General features: G+C 38.9%; 1 long non-coding RNA gene and 1 pseudogene across 2 annotated transcripts in view; one reads left to right on the top strand and one right to left on the bottom strand.

Moving 5' to 3' along the window:
• LOC103347702 (uncharacterized) overlaps positions 1 to 13,361 on the bottom strand; it is a 465,331-nt gene that overhangs the window by 59,045 nt on the left and 392,925 nt on the right. Inside the window, exon 5 of one of the 2 annotated variants that reach the window (XR_016230485.1) lies at positions 10,306 to 10,479. The exons of the other annotated variant lie outside the window; for it this stretch is intronic. This is a non-coding gene — a long non-coding RNA (uncharacterized LOC103347702). Of the gene's footprint in view, positions 1 to 10,305; positions 10,480 to 13,361 lie in introns of those variants that run through there. 2 annotated transcript variants of the gene reach the window in all.
• On the top strand, positions 10,792 to 11,914 carry LOC100340896 (Y-box-binding protein 1 pseudogene; annotated as a pseudogene).

Below are 13,361 nucleotides of genomic sequence, written 5' to 3'. Positions count from 1 at the left end.
CTTCATTCATTCACTCACTTAAGATACAGCAATGCATGCACTTGCTAGTACTAAGAATAAACTGGAAACAAAATATACACAAATTCTTTCCCATTTTGTGCTTATTCTAAAATTAGCTCTTCTCTCTTCTACTTAAAACATTCTCACCATTTTATACTGCAAAGGAAGAACGGCTGCATGAAAAGCTGCACAACTAACAAGCACTGCTTTCATATTCTGTTTTTCTTCATTCCTAACTTGGTTTCTTGAAGTGTAAAGAGTGAGGTTCATAAGCAACCCTGCCACTCTCCTGAGGACTATAAGGAGGAAGTTCTATATCAACTAAGAGGAGAGGTGTGGAGTCTGAACCCTGGTTTTCAGTACTTGGAAGAACTAACTGGAGATTCCCAAATTCCTTAACTTCTCCACATCAGTTTTCTTGTCTATATAAGAAAACCAGCAACAGTATTTGTCTTAGCTCGTTGTTGTAATAATTAAATAACATACAAGGTAAAAGGGCCAAAAATAGTACAAACATATTAACAAAAGTCTCACATGTAATTGTTGCAGCTGATCCAGAATAAATAGTGTGTCCACGGGGCTGGTGCTGTGGAATAATGGACTAAACCTCTGCCTGCAGCACAGGCATCCCATATACATGCAGGTTGGTGTCCCAGATGCTACAGTTCTGGTCCAGCTCACCGCTTATGGCGGAGGAAAGCAGCAGAAGATGGCCCAAATGCTTTGGCACCTGTACCAGCATAGGAGACCAAGAAGAAGCTCATGGCTCCTGGCTTTGGATAAGCCCAGCTCTAGCCACTGTGGCCATTTGGGAGTGAAACAGCGGATGGAAGACTGTTCTGTCTGTCTCTCCCTCTCTCTGTCTGTAACTCTGCCTCTCAACTAAATAATTTTTAAGAGAAAAAATAGTGTGTCCTTTGAAGTATGGCTGTAAGAATCTAGTAACAATAGTGATGACTTATCATTGAAAATTTATTTCTCCATTTTTAAAGTGAACATAGTATAAGTATCTTAATACATCTCACACACACAGAGAGTAGAGAAAAATAAAGATGAAAAGAATTATCACATAGCATCAAAAGCCAACACATAACTTGAAGTCAAGTAATTGACATCAAAACTTTTCAATTTTGCTTATTCTGCCTCCTCAGAAGTGTATAAATATGTTAGCCCAAATAACCCAATCCAACTTAATCCCCTTGGGACAATGCAAAACTCTTAACTGAGCATCAGTTACCTTGGAATTTTCTATATGACAAAAGGCTTTTATGAAAAGAAAGGTACAGTTTAGAAAATGGCATCTTGACATTACTGGACATAAAAATAAAGCAGACAGCCCTTTGGGGAGAAACCATTGACTTTACAGCAGAGCTGAATATGTCACTCTCAGAGAAAAGCAGTCCTTATGAAAAGGGCAAGGCTGACCATCTAAAAGGAACTACAAATTGGATAAAGTGTTGAGCTAGCAATTCAAGGACAGACAGAAAGCAAGGGACACAAGAATGGAGGAGGAAGAAGGGAGATGCCTTTGTTAGAGTAACTGGCTTAAGACATCCCCTACTTCTGTATCAACATTAATTGTAGCAATAGAAACACTCATAAAATGCTTACTCTAAGAAGGGCACAATAATGGTTATTTCACATGCATTATCACATTCAATTCCCATATTAATAAGGAAGGATCTATTGTTTTTCTTATTCCCTTGATGAGCATAGTGAAGTTAGGAAATTTGTCTAAGATTATAAAACCAATAAGTAGAGTTGCTAGGACCTGAATTAAGCATAATTTCTTTGATGGAGGAAAGCATGGACTTGAGCCATCATTGTTTCCTCTAGGGTACACATTAGCAAGGAAGCTAGAATCAGGAACAGAACTGGGACTTAATTTTAGGCATTCTAATATGACATGCAAGGTGCCCCAAACATTCTTAACTGCTAGACCAATGTTCATCCCATTACTGATTTTTTTAAATTGTATTTAAGGTATATGAACTTCATGCATTTCATAAATACAAATTTAGGAACACAGTGAATCTTTCCACCCTACCTTCCCTCTCACCTGCACCCCCATTCTTCTTCCTCCTCCTTTTTCCATTCCCATTCTTATTTTTAACTAAAATTTACTTTCAATTAACTTCTATAAATGTAAGATAAGCCCTACAATAAGTAATGAGTTCAACAAATAGTATGAAAAATAAAAAATAAAAAACAATATTTGAGACAAGAGCTGTGCAAAGTTATGACATCTCAAAGTGTCAATTTCACTTCTGTAGATTACCTTTTAGGTACTCTTGTAATTACCAAAGATCAGGGACACATATTAAGAATGTATTAATTATTTGTGGTTTTTTTATTTTTTTAACTTTTATGTAATAAATATAAATTTCCAAAGTACAACTTTTGGATTATAGTGGCTTTTTCCTCCCATAGCCTCCCTCCCATACACAACCATCCCATCTTCCACTCCCTCTCCCATCCCACTCACATCAAGATTCATTTTAAATTATCTTTATATACAGAAGATCAATTTAGTATATACTAAGTAAAGATTTCAACAGACTGCACCCACACAGAAACACAAAGTATAAAGTACTTTTTGAGTGTTTGAGTACTAGCTATACCTTAATTCACATAGTACAACACATTAAGGCAAGAGATCCTACATGGGGAATAAGTGCACAGTGACTCCTATTGTTGATTTAACAATTGACACTCTTATTTATGCATCAGTAATCACCGGAGGCTCTTGTCATGAGCTTCCAAAGGTTTGGAAGCCTCTTGAGCTCGCCAACTCCAATCTTATTTAGACATGGCCATAGTCAAAGTAGAAGTTCTCTCCTTTCTTCAGAGAAAGGTACCTCCTTCTTTGATGGCCCGTTCTTTCCGCTGGGATCTCACTCACAGAGATCTTTCATTTAGGTCCTTTTTTTTGCCACAATGTCTTGGCTTTCCATGCCTGAAATACTCTCAGGGGCTTTTTATCCAGATCCGAATGTCTTAAGGGCTGATTCTGAGGCCAGAGTGCTGTTCAGGACATCCACCATTCTATGAGTCTGATGTGTATCCTGCTTCCCATGTTGGATCATTCTCTCCCTTTTTAATTCTATCAGTTAGTATTAGCAGACACTAATCTTGTTTATGCGATCCCTTTGACTCCCAATCCTATCATTATGATCAATTATGAACTGTAACTGATAGTTGACTAGTGAGATGGCATTGGTACATGCCACCTTGATGGGATTGAATTGGAATCCACTGGCACGTCTCTAACTCTACCATTAGGGGTAAGTCCAATTGAGCATGTGCCGAACTGTACATCTCCTCCCTCTCTTATTCCCACTCTTATATTTAACAGGGATCACTTTTCAGTTAAATTTAAACACCAAAGAATAATTGTGTGTTAATTAAAGAATTCAAGGCCGGCGCCGCAGCTCACTAGGCTAATCCTCTGTCTTGCGGCACCGGCACACCGGGTTCTAGTCCCGGTCGGGGCCCTGGATTCTGTCCCGGTTGCCCCTCTTCCAGGCCAGCTCTCTGCTATGGCCCGGGAGTGCAGTGGAGGATGGCCCAAGTGCTTGGACCCTGCACCCCATGGGAGACCAGGAGAAGCACCTGGCTTCTGGCTTCAGATCAGCGCGGTGCGCCGGCCGCAGTGCGCTGGCCGCGGCTGCCATTGGGGGGTGAACCAACGGCACAGGAAGACCTTTCTCTCTGTCTCTCTCTCTCTCTCACTGTCCACTCTGCCTGTCAAAAAAATAAAAAAAAAATTAAAGAGTTCAACCAATGGGATTAAATAGATCAAAAAAATACTAAAAGGAATAAAATAGTAAGTTGTTCCACGACAGTCAGGACAAGGATATATGTATTTTCATCAATATGCCCTATATTTCAAAATTTTCTGATTCAGTACAGTAAATGTTATCATTTTCTATATGTGGTTTGAGGACAACAAAAAAGTTGGGGAACACTTCACTTTAGAAATTTATATGCCATGAATTAATCCATTTGTCTCTTAAATGCACACTTTTTAGACAGCTAGAATTTCCCCATGGCATCTCAAAACCCATCCTCTGATGGTGTAATGCCTGTGCAGAGGAAAACAAGCACTTTTAATTGGAGTAGTCTTCCTGTGCCATAATTGAATTTCTCCACTCTCACACTATGAGATTAAAAAGCTTCACTCTTTTGAATGAAAACAATCTTGGAATGTTAACTGATGACAGTATGTGAGTCCATTAAGAGGATGTATTGAGGTTATAGTCTTCTAGTTTGAGTGAAAATGACCACTTCAGGGTCAAAAAAGTAACCAAAGTTTTCCAGTCCATACCAAAATTGCATTTACCACACTTATGGGTAGTGTATCAACCTAAGCCACAGGACAGTTATGACTGAAATTTCCATTGCTAACTCAGATGCCTTAAATATCTTTACATCTCTTTATCTTTATTCTAAAGAACTTAGAACTTTAGCACCTAAAATCTATCCTTATTAATAATTGATTTCACTGCCATATTATCAAAACAGCACATAATCAAAGCAAAGTGGCCTCAGCATGACAAGACAGCTGTACAATTTGCTAATTACATGGTAGCAGCTGTTTTCCCATTTGAATGTGTTTCTTTTCTACTTGGAGATGTGAGGATCACATGTAAATGTAGATGAAGTTTTTTCTGCTGCAAATTCCATCATCATCCCAGCCTATTCCAAGAAATGATCTGTGAGTAGCATAATCGAGTATTTCTCTCTTAAGACAAAAGTTAACATTTACAACTTAATAATTATATTCTGAGAAATAAGAATCATGCACACACTGCTAGTGAAATCTGGAAAGCGAAATCCAGGACTCTGTTTCTATTGCCCTTGTAGCCCCCTAGTGGGAGGCAAGTGTTTTACCCTAAGAATAATCTAAATAACCTTACTGATTAAATAAATAAAATAAGAAATGCAAAAATATCTTTAATATTCTTAATACTCATTGCTATATTCAGAATATTCAGTAAATTCAAAGTTTTACTGATATTCAATCTGTAAAGCATGAGGAACATAGCCTATCTGTTTTTGATGATGGTTCCTTTGTACAGCTGTATGTGGTGGATTCATTTTTAAACAAGACACCGTTTTTAGCTGCAGACACCAAGAAGCTGAGTTTATGGAGAAGATGCATGCCATTCTTTCAGATCCTTCAGTCAGTAAGGTAGAGCAACATAAATTGCAAACAAGGCTATAAATATTGATACTAATACTAGCTCTTATCTATGTCTGGAAAGAATGATGCACTCTATTGAATTCCTCACACACATTTTCATTTAAAGTTCAGAGTGCCCTGGCCCAGGAGGCCCTGTGTGTATCTCCATCTTACTGTTGAAGAAGAAAACTTGGCATCTAAACCTTGATGTATCCAACTCCAAATTCCATCCTAGAAAAGATCTTTCCACTCTATGATACCTTTATTAGTTATTTCAACCTTTGGGGAAAACGTATGGTAATTTCCCCTGCTTTACAGGTTTGTATTATTTATTTGTTAAATTACAAATCAAGTTTACCTTCTGGAAACCTTTACATATCAATCATAAAGGAGAAGGAGCTGGGTATTTTAATACCTACTTGCAGAATCATTAAGCACTGACTACTGAGATTGTGACCACCATTAGACAGAACAAGAAAGGTCAAGGAAAAAATTTCCAGCTCATTGACTGTGCCTAAAACTGTCATGGTGAGTCACATTCCACACAGTCTCACAGTGCTGAGCTAGCATCTAAATAGATCAAAGCTATGAATAAGCTCAAAATGGCTAATTCATGCACTAAACCCAAATGTCAAAATGAGTTAAACAAAAATCCCTTTAGAAAAACTACTTAACTGAGGGAATCACTGGAAGAAATGTGATGGAATGTATTATTTATGTAGATTCAGATGTATTTACTGCTGTTAGGAGCAGCCAAACAATAAAAGCAAAGGCATAATAATAGCCTAACTAAGGAACAGATAATAATCTACTGCCCAAAGTCTTTAGGTAAAAGATGCTAAGAAATTAGTGAGATGAAATGTCTAGTGGTACATGATAAAGAGGTTCCTAATGGGTGATCTTCTGCCTCCCTTAACCATAGTGACTATGAATGCATTATTGAATGAATAAATCAATATATCCATCCATTTTTTCATTCTTAATGTCTCTGTTCATTTTCCCCACCCTTAATTTTTCTTCTCCTCACTTATAATGAGAAAGGCATTGTTTTTATAACCCTTGCTGCTACCACATATATGCTGTCATTTCTCTTGGGGTAGAATTCTAGATAAGCCTCACAGACCAAAGACAAAAACCCAACTATCCTTCTTTGCCTGTTTTTTTCACCCTCATTCTTACCCAACTAACTTCAAGAGAGCCCATACTGGACTGCTTAATAATAACTTGCATTATTATAGCAACACCATATTTTTTTACTTCTCTTAGAGTCCTATAAGAACTAGTAGTATTTAAATAGTCATGGCAGAATAAAGTGGGAACACTGCTGCCATCTCTCCCAGTTTTTAGTCATGTAGAGAAGGAAGAGGAAATGTGACTAACACTAACTAAAAGGGTGATTACAAGCTGGTAGGAAACACTTATATACTTACAAAAATCACCACATATTACATGAATTAATGAAAGACTCTTGTGTAAAGTTTGTGCAGCGACCATTGTTTGCTTTCCAAACTTGTTGAACAGTCCTATGTACTCTGGACCGAAGGAATGTAATCAATTGACATATTCAGAGATACAGAAACATGTTTAGGTAAAACCTTGACTTCTTCTGCAACCTAGAAGCTCAATTATTAAAACTGTGTACCCTTCAGTAAGTCAATGCCTTATACAGATATGTCTAATGGGACAGGGTTGACATGAATGGCCATGTCAGAAAAGAAGATATGCTCCAAGATAAAAGCATCACAAGGGATAAATGAGTTTGAGAAGACAGGGCTTCTCAAAATCATTTTGCCCTGATGTTGGAAAGAACTAATTATTGGGGTTAGGTATGCTGCTGCATGTAATCCCATCCCCTATCTTTGCTATGACTTATGCCAGCTGTAAGGTAAAATCAAAAGGATTATGAAATTAGACACTTTTGCTCCTTCGCTGCAGGATCTCCTTAATGAACAAAGTGGTGAGCAGCTGGTCCCTGAACAAAGGGCGTGATGAGGCGATTTCCAAGGAAATGTTTGCCTTATACAAGTATGTCAGATCCAACCTTGCAGACAGACTAGGTATGGTGTCCAGTTCTTAAATGTTCATTACAAATGAACATTTACAGGAATTGGCAAACACGCTTAGACAAACCAGACCTTCGAGACTCACACCTTTCTGATTTTCAATTTTCTTTTCAATGTTGCTGTCATTTTCCCTTATGCTATAATGACCATAAGTATATATTTAAGATGTGAAGATACCTATTATATTTTGAGCAGCATTTATATCTTTTTAAAATGGGAGAATTTTCAGATTCAAATCTCAATACTGCTAGAAGTTTAAGTGTCCTAATTTTTAAATAGAACTTATTCTAGAATAGATTTGCATAAGGTTGTTGTTTGAAACAATGGGTTAATTAATTTTGACTGAGCTTTCAGCTACTTGAATGTGTTTTTTGCCAGATGCTCTTCATTTACTGAGAATACTGATAGGACAAATGTAAACTTAGAAGCCCATAAATATTCTTCCAGTTACTTTATATTAATACATGGGTATTTTTTCATTACTTAATAAGTGATTTTCACTTTTTAAAAATGTTGGAAGGGGTATCATTTAACTGACCAATCTCTTATTTTATTACGGAAGCCATCTCCCCCATTCCATTCAATCACTGACTTGTTCAGTCCAAATTTAAGGGGAAAATTAAATGAACTGTGCGGGTGCATGTGAAATTTGATTCAGGGACCAGCGCTGTGGTGCAGCAGGTTAATGCCCTGGCCTGCAGTGCTGGCAACCCATATGGGTGATGGTTCGAGACCCGGCTGCTCCACTTCCAATCCAACTCTCTGCTATGGCCTGGGAAAGCAGTAGAAGATGGCCCAAGTCCTTGGGCCCCTGCACCCATGTGGGAGACCTGGAAGAAGCTCCTGGCTCCTGGCTTCGGATCGGCACAGCTCTAGCCATTGCAGCCAATTGGGGAGTGAACCATCAGATGGAAGATCTCTCTCTCTCTCTCTCTCTCTCTCTTTCTCTCTCTCTCTGTAACTCTGACTTGTAAATAAATAAATAAATCTTTAAAAAAAAGAAATTTGATTCATTCTAGGGGTACAGTCTGTACAAACATGGTACAAAGAAAGTACTGCAATGATTAGATTGAAAATACATTGGAATAGAGTGAAAAGTGGTAATTGGACTATTATTAATTTTGGTTTAACATTGAATGTATTTCCTTAACTTTTGTTGCATCCTGATAGAGGTTTGCAAGGCATGTAACTATTCCCTGGGTGTATGTCAAACACTTTCAAAGCCGTATTCCTTCTTTGTAGGCCTCTGTGGAAACAGATTCATTAAATTGGACTTCTCCCCCTAGACAGAAAGACTAAAGACAGTTTCTCTAAGTGCTCTTAAGTAAAGGAAAGATGAATTTTCAAAGATTTATTGATTTGGCAACCATTCTGGATCCATTTACAGGAAGAATACACGAAGGGCCTTTGTTTGCTGAATCCTCCACTCAAACCCCAAATTCATAACCTAGAACAGAAACCTGGGTGAAGTGGGTTAAGAATTCAGTGACATGGAATTCAGAGATCATGCTTGCTCATCTCTATCCCTCTGAGTAAGAGTAATGCCCGGGTTGAGGAGAGGGAAGTTGACAAACAGAAACTCAGACAATTAATGAGGAAGATAAGGAAAATACATGGAGATTAGGTAATTGTAGAATTCCAAGTTGTGTGGAAACCCACTAATAAATAAATAAGTAGATCTATCAAAAGTATTTATCTCAGTGTAGGAGACTGAATACATAGCCTTAGCTTAATTACAAACATTATTTTTTTGAAAATAGACTTAAAAGAGAAAAAGGAAAGGGGCACATAGGAACTTGAAAAGGCAAAGACAAGGATATGAAAGGTGGCTTGAAACCACTGGGTGTGGCTTTTAAATGGAAATTTAAATATGAACATGGGTATGTGGGGTAGTTATTTGACACAGAGGTTAAGAGGCACACATCTCATTATCAGAATGCCTGGTTACAGTCCTGGCTCTGCTTCCCATTCAAGCTTTCAATGTGCAACTTTTGGAGGTAACATATGATAGCTCCAGTACTGAGTCCCTGCCACCCATGTCAGAGACCCAGATCAAATTCTGGGCTACCAGACTTGGCCTGGCCCAGCCCTGCTTTTGCAGGCATTTGAGAAACGAACCTGCAGATGAAAGATCCGTAGGTCTGTGTGTGTGCGTGTGTGCATGTGTGTTTCTCTCTCTCTCCTTCCCCTTTTCAAGTAAAGTGAAAATAAATAAGCCAACATTTAAAAATAAATGGATATGAAACATGGAAGTACATTGGTGAACGCAGGTCAGGAAATGTTGTTGAAAAAAGGCGTTAGAAGTTTTATGCTCAATGTTACTGAAGTGCTGGCATTGCATCCAACTTTCTTTAAAGTTGCCTTTGAAGATCTGCACAGGTGAGATGATGTAGACAGCACTCCAAGCTTAGAACAAGATTGAACTTGGGGCCACATTCACGAAGATTTAATTCAACATTTAGTAGCAATGCAAACAAGCTAAAAAAGAGAACTAAAATTAACAAAGGTTTGCCTCCTGAGCTAATGCAATGTGACTCAGAAATAAGTGGGCCTAACACAATGGTCAGAATAAAAGTATCCTACAAGTTAATCATTTACTTAGACTCAAAATGTATACTTAAAGGACTCTATTAAAATATATTTAAAAACGTCAGAAATACTTTAAGCACATATATTTACCAGAGTTGACTATAACTGTGAAATATAAATGTGTAACAGGCAGATTGTTAAATGAGAGGAATTTTTTAAAGATCTGAACATGAGATTCATAAATCCAGGCAATCACAAGGGAAAATGTTGTTACATTTAAAGTGCAGGTTAGAATACATAGGTATTACTAAATGTCTGCATAATGTGGAAAACAAATAACCTACAACTAAAAATAAATACTCAATGGAAAGTCACAAAACTTTCTAACATTCTTGTACACGGTAGTTGGGCTGCAACTTTTTGTCTTCCTCTTCCTTCAACCTCTTTGCTTTCTTCATCTTCTATTTTTTAATTGTCAAGATTTATTTGTTAAGCTTGTACTTTTTCAAGAACAAAAATGTGGTAGGGTAGATGTAAAAGCCCATCTGGGATTATCACACAGAGAACTGTGTAATCTAAGATGCTGGTTCCCAGTCTGAACGGGCATCAGAATCATCTGACCTCCGGGACTCTGTAGGTCTGCAGGAGAACCAAAGATGATGTTTTTCTTGCATGTTCCCAGATGATACTGTTGCTGCTTACCTGGAAAACCAGAGAATCATGGCTCTAAGAGAAATATCAACTTTCATTCCTATGATTCTCAAGATGTTATTCATCAACCAATCATGCTGCTGGGAGGATCTATACTTGCAGGATAGTGCAGTGGAATCTTCTCTACAAAACTATGAGTTAACATTTGCCCTTGGCTTTGATCAAAAGTGAAAGCAAATATGACATGACTCTTGGGAAGGGAAATTGACAGTGTGTATGTGTGTGTGTGTGTGTGTGTGTGTGTGTGTGTGCGTGTGTGTGTTTAACGGTACCTTTAAAAGGGTCTATGTTTAAAATACCTTCATGAGAGTTCAATCGGTAGCGGGAGCGGAGAGCGGGCCCCAGAGAGCCCTGAGCAACCCCACCGCCGCTGCCGGCCTAGTTGCCATCACACCCCGGGAGGAGCTGCAGTTGCTGACGCAGCCGGCCCCAGTCACCATCACCGCAACCAGGAGCAGCGAGGCCGAGATCCAGCAGCTGCCCGCCGCCCCCGCCCTCAGCGCCGCGGAAACCAAGCTTGGCACCACCGGCAGCGGCGCAGGGAACAGTGGCCCCAGCGGCCTCACATCGCCAGCGCCCGCCAGCAGGGACAAGAAGGTCATCGCAACGAAGGTTTTGGGAACAGTAAAATGGTTCAGTATAAGGAACGGATATGGTTTCATCAACAAGAATGACACCAAGGAAGACGTATTTGTACACCAGACTGCCATAAAGAAGAATAACCCCAGGAAGTACCTTCCGCAGTGTAGCAGATGGAGAGACTGTGGAGTTTGATGTTGTTGAAGGAGAAAAGGGTGCGGAGGCAGCAAATGTTACAGGCCCTGGTGGGGTTCCAGTGCAAGGCAGTAAATATGCAGCAGACCGTGACCATTATAGACGCTACCCACGTCGTAGGGGTTCTCCACGCAATTACCGGCAGAATTACCAGAACAGTGAGACTGGGGAAAAGAATGAGGGATGGGAGAGCGCTCCCGAAGGCCAGGCCCAACAACGCCGGCCCTACCGCAGGTGAAGGTTCCCACCTTACTACATGCGGAGACCCTATGGGCGTCGACCACGGTATCCCAACCCTCCCATGCAGAGAGAAGTGCTGGAAGGTGCTGACAACCAGGGTGCAGGAGAACAAGGTAGCCCAGTGAGACAGAATATGTATCCGGGTTATAGACCACGATTCCGCAGAGGTCCTCCTCGCCAAAGACAGCCTAGAGAGGACGGCAATGAAGAAGATAAGGAAAACCAAGGAGATGAGACCCAGGGTCAGCAGCCACCTCAGCGTCGGTACAGCCGCAACTTCAATTACCGATGCAGACGCCCAGATAACCCTAAACCACAAGATGGCAAAAAGACAAAAGCGGCCGATCCACCAGCTGGGAATTCATCCACTCCGGAGGCTGAGCAGGGCGGGGCTGAGTAAATGCCGGCTTAACATCTCTACTATCATCCAGTTTAGTCATCCAACAAGAAGAAATGAATATGAAATTCCAGCAATAAGAAATGAACAAAAGATTGGAGCTGAAGACCTTAAGTGCTTGCTTTTTGCCGGTTGACCAGATTACTAGAACTCTCTGCATTATCTATGCTGCATGGGTTTTTTATTATTTTTACCTAAAGATGACTCTTTTTGGTAATGACAAACGTGTTTTTTTAAAAAGCCTGGTTTTTCTCAATACACCTTTAAAGGTTTTTAAATTGTTTCATATCTGGTCAAGGTGAGATTTTTAAGAACTTCATTTTTAATTTGTAATAAAAGTTTACAACTTGATTTTTTCAAAACAAAGTCAACAAACTGTAAGCACCTGCTAATAAAGGTCTTAATAAAAAATAAAATAAAATAAAATACCTTCATGAAACAAGAAGGATAGAATTTAATCCTCTTTACAAATTTCTTTATTAAACAATAGGAACTTATTTTAAACTATCCATTTGCATCTCTGCCTTATTCTTGGATTTAAGATGGTTTCCAATATACAGGGAGAACATTAGATTAGAAAAAAGTTACAAGTCAATAGGTGAGGAAATCAGGACAATCCACACAACTAAGATGGCGTAATGCACTTTCCTCACCTTGGGAAATGGAAAACACTTATATAATTACACTAAGTTTCTCTCTCTCATCTTTTCTTATTCCCTCCACAGCAGCTTTGAGGACTTTTTTGCTACTATTTCTTTCTTTTTACCCCCAACTTGCTCAAACTACAAGTTCTAGGAAATGGCACAAGTTTCTATTTCTAACATAATCTTTGACTATCAACAAATTATAAGGTTATGTTCAACTAGCAGCACAAATGAAGTTAATATTTAAGAATAAGAACATTTAACTCTACGTCTGCAATATAGTTTTAAATATTTGTTTGACTATCTCCACAAAGCCTGAGAAACATAAACTGCCTCCAGGAAATGACAGCCTCTCCAAGATCAAGCGAAAGTGCTATGGGCATTGTAATGAACTTCACTCAACATCTCAGATTTAACCAGCTGAAAATGTTTGCTTCTCCTCTATAAGCAGCATTCTATTCAACTTTTAGAAATGACGATCCTGTTCTACAATGGAAAAGCCATATATTGTCCTATAGATTGAACAAAATGTCCTTGACTCATTTAGCCTAGAGAGGAGCATTGCCTTTTGGTACAAGCTACTTAGCATATATATATATATTAAGGGAGCAGATTCCAATAATTTGTTTCTAGGCTAAAAAGGCCAGAGGCTTCCTTTTGTTCAGGATAAAGAAAAAATGTTTCTTATCTTCCCCACAATGTATTAGCTTCTGTTTATTCAAACTCTGATGACACCGTCTCTGGCTAGTATGAAGGCACACTAAGAACACAAAAGAAAGAAGCAATTTTTACCATTAGTGTAATTAAATGTATTAGGA

This window comes from Oryctolagus cuniculus, chromosome 2, assembly GCF_051225735.1.
Source record: "Oryctolagus cuniculus isolate XC-2025 breed Fujian yellow rabbit chromosome 2, ASM5122573v1, whole genome shotgun sequence".
In the NCBI taxonomy this organism is placed as follows: domain Eukaryota; kingdom Metazoa; phylum Chordata; class Mammalia; order Lagomorpha; family Leporidae; genus Oryctolagus; species Oryctolagus cuniculus.
Note: the sequence above shows the minus strand (reverse complement) of the source record. Positions and strands in the feature narration are given on the sequence as shown.